Raw genomic sequence first — 21,420 nt, forward strand, 5'->3', positions numbered from 1 at the left:
ACAATCTTTGTTTTTATTTCAATGCCTAATTTTTGGTTTCATTCGTGAATGTTCAGTTTAACAAAAATGTAATGTTCTTTAAAGTTTTTATGTTTTATTTCTTTTAAGGAGGGAGATGTGTGGTGTCCTCGTGTGCCCTCGTGTCCTACGCTCATGTATGGAACTCGGAACACTCGGAATGAAGAGTGTTCCGAGAGCTCCAGTTATAGCGGTTGGCCCTGGCTCACAGAGACGTATCTTTTCACTGCTCCTTACAATAAATGATCTTATAAACAATTCCTTGGATTACCTCAACATTCTTGAAGGATCACTTCACTGGAACAACCTGAAAGGAAGAAAAAAATGCACGAACTGCCCAAAACCAGTCTAAAAGCTGACTTTTGAAATAATCTAAGGCTACCTGAAACATTTGTATAAAGAATCCAGAATTCACGGGGGAGAAACTCTTGGGTGCTCTTGGACTAGGGTCTCCACTGCCTACCCCACTTTCCCATGTTCAGGGTCAGAATCCTATAGAGTTGTACAGCCTTCTCTGAGAAGCTTTCTTAGGGCTTGCCTGAAAAGAAAAAGGGCATGACTGACAGCTTAGGAGGGGCAAAGGAGATTCCAACTCAGAAAGACCGACAGTGCCTAGAGCAACAAGGATGGTCTGAGTGTCCCTGCAGCTTGCACTATCATGTGCGAGTGCCCATGATCATAGGGTCTTCCTGAAGATCAATCAGGTTATCCAGGTAAAAGAAGCTAACATCCTGAGAAGGGAGTTATTAATCAAAGCACAACTTCACACGCTTGACCCCATCTTCTCATCCAGCAAGCACATCACCTTCAGCCACTCCACCGGACTTCACTGGACCGACCACAGCTGCGTCCACTTCAGCTTCAGAAGAACCACGACCCACCATCACCCGCAACTAGTTCCTCACAGGAGCTGGTACAAGATCACCACCGAGCAGCTCACCACCTCCCTCAGCCAGAACCCACCCGCCAGCACAACGGACCCCAACGAAGCAGCCCGCAACTTCACGCAGTGGCTGACCGCCTGCGCCGACGACCTCGCGCCACTGAAGAACCCTCCCAGCAGACCCAGAAGCAAGAAAGCCTCCTGGTTCACCGACGAACTCAAGGACTCCAAGAAGAACTGCCGCACCCTCGAGAAAGCCTGGCTCCTCGACCAGTCCACATACAACATGACCGCCCTCAAACAAGCCACCCGCAAGCACCACCAGCTTATCTGCACCACCAAGAAGAAATCACTGATGGAACGACTGGACAACAACGCCCACGACAGCAAGGAACTCTTCAGCATCGTCAAGGAGTTCTCCAACCCCAGCACCGGCAACAACGACATCACTCTTTCACAAGATCTCTGCGACTCTCTCGCCTCGTTCTTCCACCACAAGATCACCGACACCCACAACAGCTTCGGCGCACCATCCACGCACCCCACCGATGAACACCATCCACTCCGGATCTCCGACCGACCCCTGCCCCCACCACGTCTTCAACAAGGCCGTCTCCACCATCGCACCCCAACTCCGGAACATCATCAACACCTCCTTCAACACCGCCACCTTCCCGGAGAGCTGGAAGCATGCCGAGCTCAGCGCCCTACTGAAGAAATCAACAGCGGACCCCACCGACCTCAAGAACTTCCGCCCCATCTCGCTCCTCCCTTTTCCTGCAAAAGTAATCGAGAAGACCGTCAACAGACAGCTTGCCGCCTTCCTCGAGACGAACGGATCCCTCGACCCCTCGCAGTCCGGTTTCCGAGCCAACCACAGCACCGAGACCGCCCTCATCGCAGCCACCGACGACATCAGAACCCTGCTCGACAATGGGAAACAGCGGCCCTCATCCTCCTGGACCTCTCTGCAGCGTTCGACACTGTCTGCCACCGCACCCTAGTTCAAAGCCTCAGCAACATCGGTATCCAAGAGAAGGCACTGGAGTGGATCATCTCATTCCTCGCCGGAAGAACACAGAGAGTCCGCCTCCCCCCGTTTCGATCCGAGGCCACCAAAGTCATCTGCGGCGTACCCCAAGGATCATCACTCAGCCCCACCCTCTTCAACGTCTACATGAGACCTCTTGCAGCCATCGCACGCCAACACGACCTCAACATCATCTCCTACGCCGACGACACCCAACTAATCCTCTCCCTCACCAGAGACCGCCGCCAGAACCAGCCTACACGAAGGGATGAAAGACGTCGCCGAGTGGATGAAGAACAGCCGCCTGAAACTGAACTCGGACAAGACGGAAGTCCTCATCCTGGGAGCATTGCCCTCTGCCTGGGATGACTCATGGTGGCCCCCCGCCCTGGGCACCACTCCCAAGCCAACAGACCACGCACGCAACCTGGGCTTCATCCTGGACTCCTCCCTCTCGATGACCAGACAAGTCAACGCAGTCTCCTCATCATGCTTCAACACCCTATGCATGCTCCGCAAGATCTTCCAATGGATCCCGACCGAAACCAGGAAGACGGTCACCCAGGCACTCGTCACCAGCCGACTGGACTACGGAAACACCCTCTACGCCGGAACCACAGCCAAGCTACAGAAAAGACTCCAACGCATCCAGAACGTCTCCGCCCGACTCATCCTGGACATTCCCCGTCGCAGCCACATCTCCGGCCACCTGAGGGACCTGCACTGGCTCCCCGTCAGCAAGAGGATCACGTTCAGGCTCCTCACCCACGCACACAAGTCTCTCCACGACCTGGGCCCCAAGTACATCAATGACCGCCTGACCTTCTACACGCCCACCCGCCAGCTATGTTCTACAAGCCTCGGCCTCGCCGCCGTACCACGCATCCGAAGAGCCACCGCCGGAGGAAGATCCTTCTCCTACCTGGCGGCCAAGACATGGAACTCCCTCCCCTTCCACCTTCTGCTGACCCAGGACCATCTCGCCTTCAGGAGACAACTGTTCGAGCAGTAGCGGACCCCTTCCCCAAGCGCCTTGAGACCCTTCCGGGTGAGTAGCGCGCTATACAAATGTTATGATTGATTGATTGATTGATTGATCTAAGCTAACTAACCTTGCACAGGATGACGGTCTCTCAAGTCATCGAAGAAGACATCAAATGACATCTGAGTATCACTGCTGTAACCTCAATTCAGATCCTTGCTTATCTGAGTTGGGGGTTTATATTTAAACCAGATGAAGAGCTTTCAAATGAAGAACCACAAGACTGTAAGCAGCATGTCCTCAGCATGACAGCTCAATCGCCAGTACTAGTGCTGCCAATTCTCACCGGACTGGACGTGCACATGCATTTATATTGTAGACCACAAGAAAGTCTGCTGGTCCATGATAGTGAGCAGATCATCCAAACTCAGTGGGCCACGAAGGGAGCACACAACCTGTAGATGTGCAGCCCAGTCAACCTCTGACAAATGCAGGCTCAGCCTGCGCCACCTGAACCGCACCAAGGATAGATAAGGTTCTGTGCCAATTGTGACTCCAGAAGCTAAGAGAAATACCTATATATATTTGGACTTTTATTAATATGTTTCAAAGTTTAACTATTTTTCCAAAATTGCTTTGATTAGAGTGGGAATAGTAAATCCACCCCCTCAAGTTCAACACGTTTCATATGGCTTAGCTCAAAGTGGAAATATTTATACTACATATAGCCTTCTGAAAACCCAACACTTTTCCCATTGTTGATTAGATTGAGTGGGAATAGTAAATCTATACTCCTCAAAGTCCAGTACTTACCCCTTTGTTATTTACATAGGAGTAGGAATATGAAACCTACCCCCTCAAAATCCAACCCTTTGCTCAATGTGGTTTAGATTGGATTGTGAATAATAAATCCTTCCCCAAGTCTAACATTTTCCCTAATCTGGCCTAGATTGGTGGGGTAATAGTAAATCTACCTGCCTCAAAGTCCAGCACTTTCCCCCAGTGTCACTTAGATTTGAGTGGGAATATAATCCTCAAAGTCTAACACTTACCCCAGTGTGGCTATGGGGTTGACTTACAGTTGAGTGGATGGAGTTACGTTGATTGGTATGCTGGGGAAGTTTACTTCTACCATACCAAGGGTCCTGCACCTGTCAAATTTTGAGTTGTCCCAGCCCTACAGACAACTCAAAACATTGTAAGAAATCCCTATCACAGTGGTCCCTGTCAATATATTTAAAGTTTGAGGGATAGTACAGTTGAAGTAACAGTAACGTCTGTTAAACCTTCCAAATGTCTTTGTTTTTTCAAAACAAAAGCCTTAAACTGGATTTTGTTTTGGAAAAGCAAAAAACAATGACTAGCCATTATGGAAGCTTTATCCGATGTGGTGAGGTCATTGAAACATTTTTCTTGCCAGTAAGGGAGAGAAGGGAGAGTAAAAACTGGCCATTTGACAACCCACTCTAAATTGGACAGGCGGTAGAATAGCCAAAAGTCTCAGAAGCCTTATCCTGCCTGGCCACCAGAGGAGTATGTCAGTGATGGAGACAAATTTAAGGTCTGGCTGTCTGTAAATTGTGTGGGTGTACCTTCAGCTTGGTGGAGAGGGTGCTCCATCACCAATGCGATGGAGAACCCTCTCATTAAATTCTAAATCAGCTCAAAGATTGGAGTGGGAAAACTAAATCTTCCTCCTCAAAGTCCTACATTTTTCCCGATGTGGCTTAGAGTGGGAATAATTAATTTGCTCTCTCGAAGGCCAACATTTTTCCCATTTTTGGAGTGGGAATAATGAATGTGATATTTAACTTTATTTCAAACAATGAGAGATTGTCTCAGTAACGTAAGTTTTATTTTAATACAGTATTCCATTTGCATACATTTTTCCATGTTTTATTTTGCATGTATTTTTAACATAGTTTGATATTGTTTTTCGAAATTATTTGATGTTAAAAACATTTTTCACTATTTCTTTTATATTTTTATGTTTCATAAGTTTTATAACATATGTATTTGTTTTTCCCATATTGTAAAAAAATGACAATTTTTATACAGTACTAGATCCCCAAGTTCTGTTTCTGCAGGAGACACATTTGAAATCTAATTCTCCTAAACTTTTTATACCTAAGATTTTTTCTAAAGTCTTTTTTGCATCTTCAGGTCTTGCGGCTAGAGGAGTAGCAATCTATTTTTCGAGTTAACTTCCCTGGGAATTTCTACAAGTGCATAGGGATACATATGGGAGGTGGCTATGGGTAGTAACTAAGTTACAGGGGAAAACGCTACATTTTATAAACTACTAGCTTACCCGTCACGCGTTGCTGCGATCTCAGAAGAAAGGAAATTTAAGGAATCTTGTTATGATAACATTCAATTTACATTGTGTCATTTTTATTGAAACCTAGCTTACCCTTCGTGCGTTGCTGCGGTCTCAGAAGAAAGGAAATTTAAGGAAACTTGTTATGATAACATTCGATTTACATTGTGTCATTTTTATTGAACCTTATTCATTTTAATATGGAAAACATTTTAAAGTGTTGTTTTAATTCTGTTTATTTATTCGAGTACTTGTGGATAAACGTTATTTTTTGTTTTTCCGTCTGGTGCGTACACAAATAAATCAGAAGGTTTTCCGACGCGTGAGCTGGCCACATACAGTTGTCCATGTGAGAAGCACGGATTCTCCAAATCTAGTCTACACACTTGCAGCGATTGTCCTTGTGATTTGTTGATGGTCATTGCAAAAGCGAGTCGCACCGTAAACTGTAAACGTTCAGTATTGGAATGATTATGAGGGCCCTGGGTGGCCGGGGGGCCCATATTTAACACATTTTTTTTTTTTTTTGCCCAAAATCTTCTCGGGAGTGTACTCAACAACTTCCTAAAGTTTCATGCCGATCGGATGAACGGTTTAGTAATGTATAAAGTACAAACAGACATACTTTGGTTTTTATATATATAGATTTTTCAAAAACAGAATACAAAAGCAATAATTCTATTTGTTATTTTTATTTACAATTGTTTGATTCATTTCTATATAGTAATAAGTGCTGAAAATTATTACATTTATTGGTAAATTTTTATAAATAAAAACAACAATTTCAAACATTTTCCAACTTTTGTTAGTTGATACAAAATTAAATATAAACAATTAGGTCCTAATTACGGTGTCGGGCCAACTACCACATTTACAATTGAGGTGGATGTACTGCAGAGGTCAGTGGGGAATGACTGCTGCCTCCAACAGGATCATCCGATCCAGACGGGGCGACGGTCGTAACTGTAGTCCTGGCATGAGGCTGTGCCAAGGCAGGCACTGCCGTCAGGATTGCGATGTCCCTTTCCGACAGCCTTTTTATGGCAGTCCCAACTCCATGAAAAGGCTGTCATAAAGGGACTTAAGGGGCCCCAAACAGGGCCCCGTCACTCGAGGGCCACTGCAAAGTTGCCCAGGGGGCACATGTAGTGCCCCCACACACATCCATGCACTGTGTGCCATGCACCACATGCTGCATGGCACACAATGCTCTTTTACAAAGAGCTCTTTTACACTGCTTACCAGGGACGTAACACAAGCTACAGTGTAAATGAACACTTTTCCAACTGCCAGCCCAGCGGTCACATGTAAATGAGCACTTTTCCAACTGCCAGCCCGACGGTCACATCATAATTGGGCAGTCGGACCTCTGCCTGATTGTCGGTCAGTCTCCTTACTGATGTGATAGCTGGCGGCAGTCCGACTGCTGTATCGTAATAGGCCCCTGAGGTATTATTTTCTACTGTTTTCTATGGAGTGTTAGTATTCTTTTATGTTTATTTATTGACCATTTTGAATACCACTTTCTTCATTCTTTGCTGTATCTAACCCATTATGGGTTGTTATAGTTTCCATGTGCTCATGGTTCCCTTTTGCTGCTGTCCAAATCAGGTAACAATACCTTTAAGAAACTTTTTGGGAGTTTAGTAATTGGGGGGGTGCTTAGGGTTAATTTAGTTAGCATAGATTAGTATTTTGTGGTTGTTTAGCAGTTAAATGTTAGGTTGTCTTGTGGTCTAATGCAATAGGCCTTATTGTATTGTGTATGTGGTTATGTAATGTTTTTTCAATATCTATATTAGGTATACATTTTTAGAGTTGTTATTGTTGAATTTGTGATGTTTGCACTATGTTTGTGGGTATTTTGTGTTTTTACTCATGTATTTTTTGGGTTTATATGTATATATAAATTTAAATTAGAAAAATAAATACAATTATATCATAGTATATTAATTATGTTATTATTTTTAGTTGTTATATTTGTTGTTTTGTAGTGTAGTTCCTATATTCCCAATAGGCTCTGCGCATTGGAATAATATAAACAGCAGTGTAGACATAGGACTAAGGTCATCTAGGTCTCTACTGACTATATTAGACTTAATTAGTTTTGCCAGCTAGCTCAGAGGTCACTAGAAACTTTCTCGAATGTTCAGGAAAGAGTTAACTCTCCTGATTTAGACAAGAAGGGATTAGTTTCTGACAACCGCATAAACATGACAACTTTGCTCCCTCAGAATAAAGAGTATATCTCTAGAGTCGTGTGAAAACAATAGACAGTTATTTCACGTAGTCAATCGTGCATACTTAGTTTCACCAGACTGCAGAGAAATAAAGAGACGGGCGTTTTCAATAAAAGGTGTTATTTATTGAGCAGGCTTCTTTCTCATGCAAGAGAAATGAGTTGCCATAATTGCAATACTTATCATGAAGTAAAGTGCGTACAGTAAAAGTAGTATTATGAAATAATACTGTAAAAGCATTGATATGGTTTCTTAGCCATATGATACTTTAAAATGGATAAAATATATACATACATAAAAACATTGACTAACGTACTCAACTGGTGCTTCTAAGATACGCCTACCCCGGCATACCTGACCTAAGCCTAATATGTGGGAAGGAGTAAGTAAGTTGCAGTTTAAGGTAAGTTGGTTTTTGCCAAGAATCTGAATCAAGAATTCTCTTAAGGATTTAGTCAGCTCCGTACCTTGGTAATAGAATGTAGGAGGTCTTGTATCTCTCTCTCAGGACTCGATCTCCCAGCAACCCGCAAGGGTAACTGGAAACACCGGAGCTGGATTTTCTCGGCTGGAGAAAAAGACAGCGTCTTTCTCAGTGCGTCAAAAGGTAGGGGCGGCTTCCTTCGGCTCTCGCATCAGCTGGGCTTCGGGCAAGTAGATAGCCGCTCTGCTCCAAACCACCGTGTGTTTGCTTAAGGCAACGTTGGTATATTTATACCTGAAAGGTGCCGGGTTTGACGTAAGGTTGGACACAAGACGTCACTAAGAACTAACCGTTCTGTCTGGACTCCAGGAGTTGTTGTGCAAATCAAAACAAAAGCAGGGGGATTTCCCAGGCTGCTGGAGGCTTGGTTTGTTTAAAGAACGCGTTGCATTTTCTAGGAGTCTATGGGAGTAGCCTTGCCGTATTTGGACTGCATGGGCTATTACTAAATATGGATATGATTCTTATGCCTTTATAAGGATATTATTTGTCATAACCATATAAGGGCATAAATCGGGAATATCGAATTAGGGTCCTAGATAGAATCACAACACCCACTCCACGTATTAATGTCCATCATTACTAAAAACTAAGCAATACTAAACATATAACGATGCATGTGTGTTTTCCAACCCACCCCAAAATACATAAATCGCATTTGAAATGGTATATGGTAAATACACGAAAATGAGTATTGGTACTGTACGTTTTTCAAGCAGTGGCATCATTCAGTTAAATACATATATATATCAGCTGAATGAATTGCGTAAATTACACATGAAATGGCTCTGAACACAGAAAAGAAGGTCGAGACCATTTCATCACATATTTATACAATACTGTACATGTGCTAGAGGCTGAGGTAAAATATTGTCTCTAGTATCTCTAAAAATAGAAGATCTGTTCTCTAAGAATAGTTCTACTTTAAGCAGAGTACCATGTGCCGGAAAAAAGGTAAATATTTTGGAAGTGAAAAAAATAATTTTGCTTTCAGGGGAAAAAATAGTTCCAAATGTTTTCAGTAGCTATGTTTATCAAAACTGAAGGCCAAATTCAGAGTTCAGGGAACGCTGTGTGCTCGTTGTTTTAAAAGTTATTCTCGTTGACTGGAGAGAACATTATATCAGACAGGCTTGCAAAAAATTGGTCTACAACATCAGGTGAAAGTTCGACCAAGTTCGAAAATGCTGAAACAGTACATATGTGAGAGTGTTTGCTATCATCGATGTTTGGCTCAGCAATGCTCACAGAAGGATGTACCTGTTTGGTGCTGCTTTCCTCTCGTACTTCACCACCACCTAGTCGTAATGGTGAAGTCTCAACGAATGCAGTCATCAGAATAGGTAGCCGCTGGGGACAACACGTTGCATGAGTCGTTACCGGACTTAGCAAAGTATCGATATCCATTGGTACTGCTGATGGTAGTGTAATACAGACGTCCAACACGCATTCTTCTCCACATAGCAGACATCGAAGCACAGGTAAGATGCAATCTTGCCAGATTGGTCTGAATGAAAGGAACCAAGTTGCACTTAGATCTCTTAGCCGGGCTAATCCGAGGACTTTAGTGATTTGGTCTCGGTAGCGTATTGCTAGGATTGTCTCTTCCATTGTAGCAGGAGTTTTGTCTGTGGCTTGGCTTGCCATATCGGAGCAGTAGGATCAAAAATAAAATTCCTGCTACGAGTCCCAAAAGAAGAGGCAGGCCGCTGAAAAATGAATGGACAAAATTCGGGAAAAACCCCAAAACTGTTTCAAAGGGTGCTAACAGTCCCGAAAAAATTGTCTTAAATACATGTGCGATGCCACTGGTATCAGACATGTTTAATATTTGGCTTAACATTTCTACAAAATGCATGGGGTAATTTGTTGATAATAGGGAATATATCTCTGCAGCTGTCCTTGCAACTTGCAGATCCTACATCTCTTTGGACGAGGTTAAAGGCACAGTTGTCTGTAAAAGAATAGACTTCATTCTGCTTAAAGTATCAATTCGAATAGAAGAGATATTCAAAGAAGGCCATATTGCCGCCTCCATGTCTGGATTGCTGTTTGGATACAATACTTGCATACAGCAAGTGACCATGGAAGTAACGCTCACGAGATAGGCTTTTCCTGGCACCATGCCACAACAGCTGTGGTCACTTATTAGAACATAACTGCAGTTGGAAAGTTGTCTAAAGAATGGCTCTATCTGTGTTGCAGGAGTGCCATGCAGGTGACATGAAAGGTTATTTGAAGACCCTTCGCAGGCTCCATGCAAGTTAATACCTTGACACAGAAGTGTACCGCTTAGTGATTTTTTACAATTGTTACCACTAAGGAATACCTCCTTTTTTCCTTCACTATAACATTTGTGTGTATAAGGTAAGCTCCATGTTGACTTGATGTATCCTTTACCCAACCTTTCATACAGGCCTGCTGGTATATATTTTTGGCAATACTTAAACTGGAAAGTTGTTATCGGAATTGTAATTGTTCCGTGTATTATCCATTCAATGACAGGTCTCTCTGACATTGTCAATGGTAATCTCTCAAGTTTTTCAATGCTCAGAATCGTATAGTCTGCTCCTTTTTGTGCCAAACAGATTTGTTTATCAGTAAGGTTAAAGATAGAAAATAATGACGTTGTGTTGATTAAACGCCATGGCACGTAGCCTGAACGCAGATTTTGCAACATCCAGCCAAGTTGTACAATAGATCGCAATTGGGACTGACCATGTTGTAACATTAGTAAGTCCTGCTCTATTATATCAATAGCAGATGATACAATGCTGTCCAGTGAATATATTTTGGAGGACAGAGTCGTTAACCCATTGTCCACTACAGAAAGTGATTTTTCCAGATTAATACGATCAATTTCTCGTATTTTTTCAGCTGTTTCAATTTGTGTTACTTTCCAAGCCTTGTTGTAAGCAGCGTATATACCGGCGTATATGAAACGTTTTTGACGCTGTTTGCGTGGTCCCAGTATGAAATCACGCAAGTCAGCAGCGCCTTTAAGTAAAGTCAAGTGTTGCTTAATTTCAGCCAGTGTGGATTTTTGTAGCCACTCAAGGCATAGTTTCCCTACACTGTATGTTGTAACTATCCCTAGATGTTGTCTCTGGGAATATCTTGGGTCTGGCCTGTTCTGTTTTAACCCCTGTATTTTGTTCAGGAATCTATCTTGACAGTTATTTGTGTCTGTGGGCCAGATCAACCATTTTTTCCAATCAGGATTTGTTCTGTTTTGGTGTAAAATATGGGATACGTCTATCTCCACATCTGTACTGCTCTTACTATCAGGTATGGGCTTTGGAATAGACGGTTTGTTTAAGTCTTTTATCTTGGCTAAACCAAGACAGGTTGTTTGTTGAATGGTGTCATTCAGGAATATTATCTGTTCTGGGATCATGCAGGCTCTAAATAATGCTTCTAGACCTCGTACCTGCCAGTCTTTTGTTCCCCAGATGGTTTTTGTTTCAATGTTGTTTTTCCAAAATTCAAAACCAAATGTAGTCATTTATTCATAAAATGTTTCAGAATAAATACATTTAGCATTTGTCAACATTGTTTTCCTTCCTGTCTTATTTAACATTTTAAAATAAAATGTTTCTGCATCACCGTTGTTAAACCCTGAGAAGTATGGGAATTTCTCATAAAATGTTTTCGAGCTGCCTCTTGGCAGAGTTGCACAATGTTCCCATTGGTTATAATTAAAAACATTTCTAGGTTGAGCAGTTTTATGCAAATAGTGATGACCAAAATGATTATAACAGTACATTTCTTCATAGTTTGATGAACCCTGCAAGTAATCATGTTCGGTGAATTTAGCTGACATTACTAAATCTGACATCATATTATTAATATTTTCAAAGTCCCAATCATCAGAGAAAGTACTTGGTGTCACAAAGTCACTTAAGGAAACCTTAAACTGGTGTGTATATTTCAAGAGCTCAATCGGGCCATAGATTTCATAATCCGTTTTGTCACATGCTACCCCACCGGGTATTGGATTGGCTGTGATGTTCACTGATGACAGTGCTCTTTTCTCGATGTGAGAGGATGTGTGAGGCTTTAGGACCAAGTTGATGTTCTGACTTGCTGTGTCCATTGTAATATATTTTCCTTCAATAAATCTACCCAAACATAAAACCATGATGAGCCAAAGCAGGAGGAAGAGTACACCTAACACAATCCAAAATTCAATCCATGGTGAAATCAGATATGTTTCTTTTAGTTGATGAAAGAGTTCAGTTACTTTGTCTTTGAAAGTTTTTGTTGCTGGCGTTTCTTTATGTTCACTTGGATCATCAGAAAATTAATCGAAATTGATGAAGTAGCCAGATGCAGTTCTGTCAATTGTTGGAATTGCTTCCGGATTTTCATTTGTCTTTGGATCCTTCTTTGTTACATTAGTATAGTCCGATGCTACATCGTTGTAGATTGGTGTTTCTTGACGAACTGTTGCAATTTGGGTTTCAAGAGGCACAAGTTCCATGGCTTTGTTGCATAGTCCTTTTTTGTTCACGGCAGGTTTATCAAAAGTGATTAGTCTCTCAGTTTGAACCTCTTGGATTGTACCAAGATTTGATCTTCTGCTACTCTTTGGGAGTCCACTGGGCCTACTACTTATTATTGGCTACATGATTGTGGTTTTACCAGGTCGATAGATACAACTCTGTTCTCCTTTTTACCAGCAAGGGGCGGTAGTAGTACTACTGATCTTGTTCCGCTGACAGCTAAGACAGGTACTGCTTTTCTGTAAGAAGGCCCAAATTCCTTCTTTACCCTGATCTTTTCTCTGACCAGATTCCCAATCTTTGGAATCCAGACAGGTCTTGCTGGGACAGGTGGTTTTACTTCAGTGGCTGTTGGCTTTAAATTTATATTACTCAGACTTCTTCTTGTTTCATTTAAGTCCTGTAAAACAGCCAAACGATCTTTGATATCAAAGGCTTTTTCTTTTACCACTGAAGTCTGACAATCTGAGTCCTGGATGTGCATTCTAGTAGCGAACAATAGTTCGTAGGGAGTGAAACCTTTTAGAGATTTTCTTGGCAGATTGTTAAGACTACGTTGGACACTTGTTAAATGTTTGACCCACCCATCACCCGAACCTAATACCCTCGGCGTTATAGATTGCTTTATGTCACGTTTTTTTCTTTCCACTACCGCATTACCCTCAGGATGGAAGGGAGAATAGTACCGCAATGCAATGCCCATGCTGGCCATGGCCTCCTTGTAAGCTCAAGAGCTAAACGCAGGACCCTGGTCAGAATGTAGCATGCCAATTGCTTATGTGCCGATAAAGACTCGCACATCTTTTATAACAGTTCTGGCATCAGCCGAGCGCTGATGTCTATATTTTAAGTGAATCTAGTCTTAATAATTAGGGGAACGCATTTCTACGGCTGTATTTTTGCGTATAGATAGCCTGAGGGGAACGTCGTTTACGACGCAACTTTTAGCACGCAGTGCTATTACAACGCGGTCTTTAAATCGCATTCTATTACAACGCATGACTCTGGGGGGCGCTCAAGGATAGGGAATACTTTTAATTTACTATCCAACACCTTCCCTAGTGTCAACGGGGACTGGTGTTGGAATAGTAAATTAAAATATTCACTATCCAACACCCCTTTCTGTTATGCGTTGTAAAAGAATGCGTTATAAAAACCACGTTGTTACAGCATGCGTGCTAAAAGCATGCGTTGTAACAACGTACATCCATAGCCTGATGCTTTCTAATAACGGTGTCCTGGCAGTGGTCTGGTCCGGTTCACAACTGCGATCTCTGTTGCAGTCTGGACAATCCTTTGCAAATTTGTAATTTTGCAGGCTCATCCCCAGCCACCAGTATTCTGATTGTAATTCTTTTAGAGATTTCACGATCTCTTGGTGCCTTAGACCCAATACCATGTGTGCTTCTTGAATCAAGTAAGCCCTCCGGTTCGTGTTTGGAATTACTCTATCCCCCACTCCAGGGATTTGAGCAAAAGGAACGGAGTTTGCATCAATTATGTATGTATTATTGAGTGGATAGTCAAGAGGTAATGCTGCATAGTCGCCTTTTAACGAGGCTTTTACCGCCAGCATGGTTTCTCCGTCTATGTGTTTTTTAGAACGCTTTTTTGTGGCTACAGAAGCCGGTTGAACCGCTTCCGCTTTGGCTCTGTTAGCCAATGAATTCCCTGCAACGTGAACGCCATCACGTTGATGACTCAGTGTATGTATCACGTGAGTCTTTCGTAGTTCTTTCTGCAAAAGAACTACTTGTTCCCATAGCTTTTTATGCTTTATTGTGGCACCTGTGTCATCTTTGTAACCGTTTTTGATCCATGTCTGCATGTCATTATTGTAAGACTTGATGCAGTAATGCGAATCGCACACTATTAGTGTGGGGAATTCGCGATCGGCATTTTCAAGCGCCATCCATAAAGATCTTATTTTAGCTCGCTGAGCTGAGCAGTTTCTGAGTGATTCCGTTTTGGTGATTATTGGTCTGTATTTACCAAAGTGCCAGCGACCTTTAAAAATCGCGCACGCTGCATTGTAGGATTTTTTATCCACATCGTAGTGTATCTGTCCATGTAGATTACACAGCTGTACAGTTCGAGAGGCAGAATATCGATTGGCAGAGGATATTAATGTTCGTATTCTAGATCTTCTAGTTTTTTCATTTTCGGGTCAAAAGTGTATTTCACGTCTTCTGCAGCAAAATATTTTTCCCATTGTATCCATTTTGGATCTAATGCCACACTTTTCAGATTGCATGGTCTGGTTACAGCCTCCAGGGCTGATTCTGCTGTTAATACAGATATGTTTCTCCCTTGGACTAGGGCTCTTTCTTTTGCTACAGCAGTTTGAACCGCTGTTAAATTTTTTTTCAGTAGAACTGAATTTCATTTCAGCCTGTGTGTACAAGTGTGATTTGTATGCTATTGGTACCGTTTCTCCCTCATTAGAGGTCAGGTACGTGAATCCGCATCTTCCTGAGATGACTCGGATTACAAGGTTGCCTATGTTTTCGCGAGTTTGCAATTTTGTTTTAGCTAACATGTCTGTTTGTAATGATCTTAAAATTTCTGTGTGTTTCTGAGTCCAATTGATTGGTTTGAAATCAGGTTTTATTAATTCATAGAGAGGTTTAACCCTCTCTGCATAATTTAGAATGTATGTTCTTCCGAAATTCAGCAAACCTAGTATTGATTGTAAATTCTTTAGCGTTTTAGGTGCTTGGAGTACAGCGCACTTCTCTAAGAAGTTGTTTGCTAGGCTTTTGCCTTCACTTGATAATTCATATCCTAAAAACAGGACAGTTAGATGAGCAATTCGTGACTTTTTAAAGTTGAATTTGTACCCTTCAGCTGCGAACCCAAGTATTATGGTGTTCACTCTTTTCAAGTGTGTCTCCAGGTCATCATCTGTTAGATAGATGTCATCGACATAAGATAATGCCTCATCATCATATATTTGTAGTAACTCTGTTACCCTTGCTGAGAATAATCCTGGGCTGTTCTTGAATCCCTGTGGGAGTAGACAGAATTGTTTTTATGACCCCATTATTGAGAAAGCGGTCAAATACCTGCTTTCAGGTGCTATGTTTTGACAAAAGAATCCATTAGAGATGTCTAATGTCATTTTTTTATTTTTTGCGCACAATGTTATTCATTAGTGCTGCACTGTATGAGTTTTGTACTGCAAACGTTTTGCAACAGGAGTTTAGGTGTCTGTAGTCCAAAACTAGACGATATGAATCGTCTGGCTTGGAGACAGGAAACAAAGGATTGTTCATTTGTGAGGTGCATGTTTCAATCACCCCCTGATATTCAAGTTGATCTAAGATCTCCCTGACTTGTTTTTTAGCTTCTTGCTTAACAGGATACTGCTCTGTGCAGTAGGTTGACTTTTTAACTGGATTTTGTGAGGAGGAGAATCCTCATCCCATCCTACATGATTTTTATATAATGCAGGAGCTTGGGCCACTGCCCATTTTCTTGCAAATGTGTATTTTTTGCTGAATTGGAATATGATTTGAGAAGGCAGGCATAATCATTTCTTCGCCAATGAAGCACTCCCTGACAAACTCTGGTGGCCAGTCTTTCTCAGCTAACAGGATATCATAGCCTTTCAAAAGGTTATCCCAAAAGAGACCCCTTACTTTCCTAGTCTTATCCCCCTCTATACGCAATGTTATTTCGTATAATTTATGGGGTTTTCTAACTCTGGTGTCTGCAGTTTCCACTTGAATGTATTCATTTGTGTCCACAGTCTCCAGAAGATTCATCAGGATCTTGCGAGCTATGGTTATTTCTGCTGCGCTGTCTAGCATTGTCTGGGCCCACTCTCCGTTTTTCAGTTGTGTCCTCAGTATCCTCGGCATGTTTTATTTTAATACTGGCTACCTTCTTTCTTGGAAATTGTAACTTTTTACTTTGATGAGCAGGTTCCTTGTCTTTGGACTTGACGTGCTCTTCCTTGTGTTCTGACCGTCCTCTTCTTTCCGATTTCTGTGAGGAAGTCTGAAAAGATCGAGAGGGACGTGTATCAATATCTTGATATCTGTCAGGTTTTCTCAATTTTTCCCTATCTCTAAGGTTGTATCTTTTCTCAGAGGGCTCTCTCTGGAGAGACTTGCCTCCTCGTTCTGGAGATCTATCTCTCAGTTGAGGAGATCTTCCTCTGGACTGAAAACATTTTTCTCTGGGAGTGGATTGGTTATTGCCATCCCAATTCTTTTTTGGAGTGTTCAGATTATTTTTAATAGAAGTTTTTTCAGGATTTTCAGTTAGTTGGGGTTTTATTGGTTTCCCACCCAAAATATCTCTACCTAGTTCTTCATAGGATTTTTCTATGATTCTGGCAAGTTCAAATGGTTGTTCTGCTATATCTGTTTCTTTCAATTTCTGGCGGATCGCCACAGATGCTGCTTCTCCTTTTATGTTGGCTAATAATATAGCCGAGACCTGCTTGAAGTCTTTCAGTAATTTCATACCCAGAGTTAAAGCAGGTTCTGGACCGTATTCATTTAGAATTTGTCGTAGCACATCTGGTATTATCGCCATAGACGGAACACCATGTGTTTTTATGTATATTGAAGCAAAGACTGTGCCCCAAGTGTCACAGTCCTCCACATGTGGTGCGACCCCCATTGGAAGGCAGATAGTTAGAATTCTGTGTTTCTCATGAGGTGTAGTATCAGGAAATACTGCCTCTATCTGAGTGATTGTTTGTGCTAACCAGAATGGAATTTGTTCCCGTTTTGCGGGTATTTTGCCAAAGGCTGATTGTATATTCTGTGGTGTGATTTTATTTGTGTTCCCCTGGTGAGGGGTGGTCTGTGGAATCATTATTGCTGGTTGGACTGTTGAAGTCCGCATTACATATTGGACCAATTGTCTATGTATTTTAATTAGTAGTTTTAGCTGAGCTAAAAGTTCCCTGTCTGACATTTTATCAATGTTGGGATGTGGTGTGTAGCTGGCTAGAACCGGCCATGTGGCTCCTGGTCTACCTAGTGGACCGAGCCTGGTGATGTGATTTTGATGATTTAGGGCACCATTAAACCAGAGCAGGTGCTCTTGGTAAGTTAGTGGGATTTCAACGTCCTCGAAAGGAGCGTATTCATCCGGAGGTTCCTCTATTTCGTAATAGTGGAATTCGTGTGCCACAGCGTGTGCTGCTGGAAAATGTAACCATGAATAGAATACCTCTGTCTGTCGATATTCATGGGCCTCTACCACGAATATGACTGTACCATCTCGTGATGATACTCCATTTTCTATACGTTTTTTAGTTATAGTTCTTCTTACATTTACCGGAATGATTATAACGTTCGGGTCATTGTCTTGGAGACTTGTGTCATCCGCTAGGAGTTCAGCTGCTATTCTAGCTTCCTCCCTTTCCTCGTCACTTTCCCCCATTTTACTGAAAGAAAGTTTTGTTGCAGATCAAGTTTCAAGGAAACAAAGATTAGGTGCACAATATTTTGGAACACTGTATCCTTCAACGTTGACTAAACCAAAAACTAATACATAGGAATCTCTTCCTACTAAGTTCCGGCGGATTTTAACCTTTTACCCACTCCAGACTTCTTTTGGAGTGTTTACGGACAAAGGGGTGTGTGTGAAAAAGCACAACTGAGTTACTCCTATGTCTTGCGTTAGATTATCGCCTTACCAAACGTTGGGCGCCATGTAGTGTAGTTCCTATATTTCCCAATAGGCTCTGCGCATTGGAATAATATAAACAGGAGTGTAGACATAGGACTGAGGTCATCTAGGTCTCTACTGACTATATTAGACTTAATTAGTTTTGCCAGCTAGCTCAGAGGTCACTAGAAACTTTCTTGAATGTTCAGGAAAGAGTTAACTCTCCTGATTTAGACAAGAAGGGATTAGTTTCTGACAACCGCATACACATGACAAATTTGCTCCCTCAGAATAAAGAGTATATTTCTAGAGTTGTGTGAAAACAATAGACAGTTATTTCACTCAGTCAATCGTGCATACTTAGTTTCACCAGAGTGCAGAGAAATAGAGAGACGGGCGTTTTCAATAAAAGGTGTTATTTATTGAGCAGGCTTCTTTCTCATGCAAGAGAAATGAGTTGCCACAATTGCAATATAGTAAAAGTAGTATTATGAAATAATACTGTAAAAGCATTGATATGGTTTCTTAGCCATATGATACTTTAAAATGGATAAAATATATACATACATAAAAACATTGACTAACATACTCAACTGGTGCTTCTAAGATACGCCTACCCCGGTGTACCTGACCTAAGCCTAATACGTGGGAAGGAGTAAGTAAGTTGCAGTTTAAGTTAAGTTGGTTTTTGCCAAAAATCTGAATCAAGAATTCTCTTAAGGATTTAGTCAGCTCCGTACCTTGGTAATAGAATGTAGGAGGTCTTGTATCTCTCTCTCAGGACTCGATCTCCCAGCAACCTGCAAGTGTGACTGGAAACACCGGAGCTGGATTTTCTCGGCTGGAGAAAAAGACAGTGTCTTTCTCAGTGCGTCAAAAGGGAGGGGCGGCTTCCTTCGGCTCTCACATCAGCTGGGCTTCGGGCAAGTAGATAGCCGCTCTGCTCTAAACCACTGTGTGTTTGCTTAAGGCAATGTTGGTATATTTATACCTGAAAGGTGCCGGGTTTGACGTAAGGTTGGACATAAGACGTCACTAAGAACTAACAGTTCTTTCTGGACTCCAGGAGTTCTTGTGCAAATCAAAACAAAAGCAGGGGGATTTCCTGGGCTGCTGGAGGCTTGGTTTGTTTAAAGAACGCGTTGTATTTCCTAGGAGTCTATGGGAGTAGCCTTGCCGTATTAGGACTGCATGGGCTATTACTAAATATGGATATGATTCTTATGCCTTTATAAGGATATTATTTGTTATAACCATATATGGGCATAAATCTGGAATATCGAATTAGGGTCCTAGAATGAATCACAACACCCACTCCACGTATTAATGTCCATCATTACTAAAAACTAAGCAATACTAAACATATAACGGTGCATGTGTGTTTTCCAACCCACCCCAAAATACTTAAATCGCATTTGAAATGGTATATGGTAAATACACGAAAATGAGTATTGGTACTGTGCGTTTTTCAAGCAGTGGTATCATTCAGTTAAATGCATATATATATCAGCTGAATGAATTGCGAAAATTACACATGAAATGGCTCTGAATACAGAAAAGAAGGTCGAGACCATTTCATCACATATTTATACAATACTGTACATGTGCTAGAGGCTGAGGTAAAATATTGTCTCTAGTATCTCTAAAAATAGAAGCTCTGTTCAAAGTCATTAAGTTGATGGATGGATAAATTATTTATTGTATAGTTAATAAAAACCGTTACAATATAGTAATAAGTAAAAAAGATACTTTCATATGCGGACTGTTATGCAAAGGAGTACAAAATTTTAAAACAACCGTTAATAAAAATACTAAAAACACAATTGTTCTTGAGATCCTAGTGGTTTCGAAAACTTATTCTAAATTAGCCAGTACAATTTAAAGTTCAAAAGTGCAGGCTTGTATTGGCTTTTCAAGTTTGTTTTTTTCAAAATTAATTACGTATTTGAATTTTTGACAAATAAATTGTGGACCCGCTGAATCCAACGCGTGTAGTATCGCTGAGTGGCATGTGCAAATTCCTTTTTCGTTGAACTTTACCCTAAGTAGACTCCGGCGTTCACAATCCATTACTGGACAAATGCAAATCAAGAGGATGATGTCTTGTAGTGCAGCACCACATAGATTACAGTCCTTCGGGCATGGTGTCCTCCAGCCCGGTTGGTCGGCGCTTGTTGGTAAATAAGTACTTTAGTTTTAAATGCGGTGGAAAAGCAAGGCCTAAATAGGCAGCTGGTACCAGTCTTTTGTAGGATTGTATTATCATCCAGGCGTGTGCACGACGTCTAAGGGTTTTTTGTCTTCGATCAACGAGTGCATGTTGACTGCCTTTTTTTACGGTCTGCTTAAAAGATGTTACTGGTAACTTCCTTGTCCACATTGAAGCCATCTCGGTACTTTTCAGGGACAATTTTAAGTACTTCTCATATTGGGATTTGGAGTTGCTTTGCAGAGCTTCCCAAATAGCAGCGTTAATTTCTATGTCGCTATTGAGCCAGATGTTATACCAAAATTTGATTGTCTCGTATTTTTTGTGCAATATTTGGGACTGTAAACCAAATTCGAGGCTTACCTGTGCAGGTGAAGCATCACATGGTAAGCTGAATACACGTTTGTATACTCTTGTTTGGATTTTATCTAGTAGCGGTGCACTTCTTCCACCATGTACCACACTACCATAAGCTATAGTTGGGAGAAGTTTGGCTTTGATAACTGTAAGGAGGGGCGTGAACAGAGGGCCTTTTAGCTGCGTGGACAAGATGCAAACTGCGTGCAATAAGGCTTTTCCTTTCTTTTCGATAGCGTCAAAGTGGATGGAGAAGGTGAACCGTCTATCCAGATATATCCCCAGGTATTTGTAGCTATCCACTACTTCCAGGTTCTTATTGTCAATTGTGAAGTTCAGCTGTTTTATATGACAATGCGTTATTATCATGTCCTTAGTTTTTTTGCAGTTTATTTCCATTAGATTCTGTTTAGTATATTCTGCCAGTTCGTACATAAGACGTTGTAGTCCTATTTTAGTTTGACTGAGAAGGACAACATCGTCTGCGTATGATAGATGTGTGAGGTGCAAAGTTCCTAGCCGTGGAGGATGCGCGTTGATTCCATCTAGCCTTGGTGTCAAATCAGCCATGAATAAATTAAACAAATGGGGAGCCAAGACGCAGCCTTGTTTTAATCCTTCACTGGTTGTGATCTTCCGTGTTAGCCTTCGGCCAATGTCGACCTGCATCCAGGTGTTGGTATAAAGGTCCATAATTGGGTTCAAGATTGTATCCGGCAGCCCCTGTTGCTTTAATTTGGCCCATAATTTTTTTCGACTGA

The sequence above is a fragment of the Lissotriton helveticus genome, chromosome 10 (genome assembly GCF_964261635.1).
Source record: "Lissotriton helveticus chromosome 10, aLisHel1.1, whole genome shotgun sequence".
Classification (NCBI taxonomy): Eukaryota; Metazoa; Chordata; class Amphibia; order Caudata; family Salamandridae; genus Lissotriton; species Lissotriton helveticus.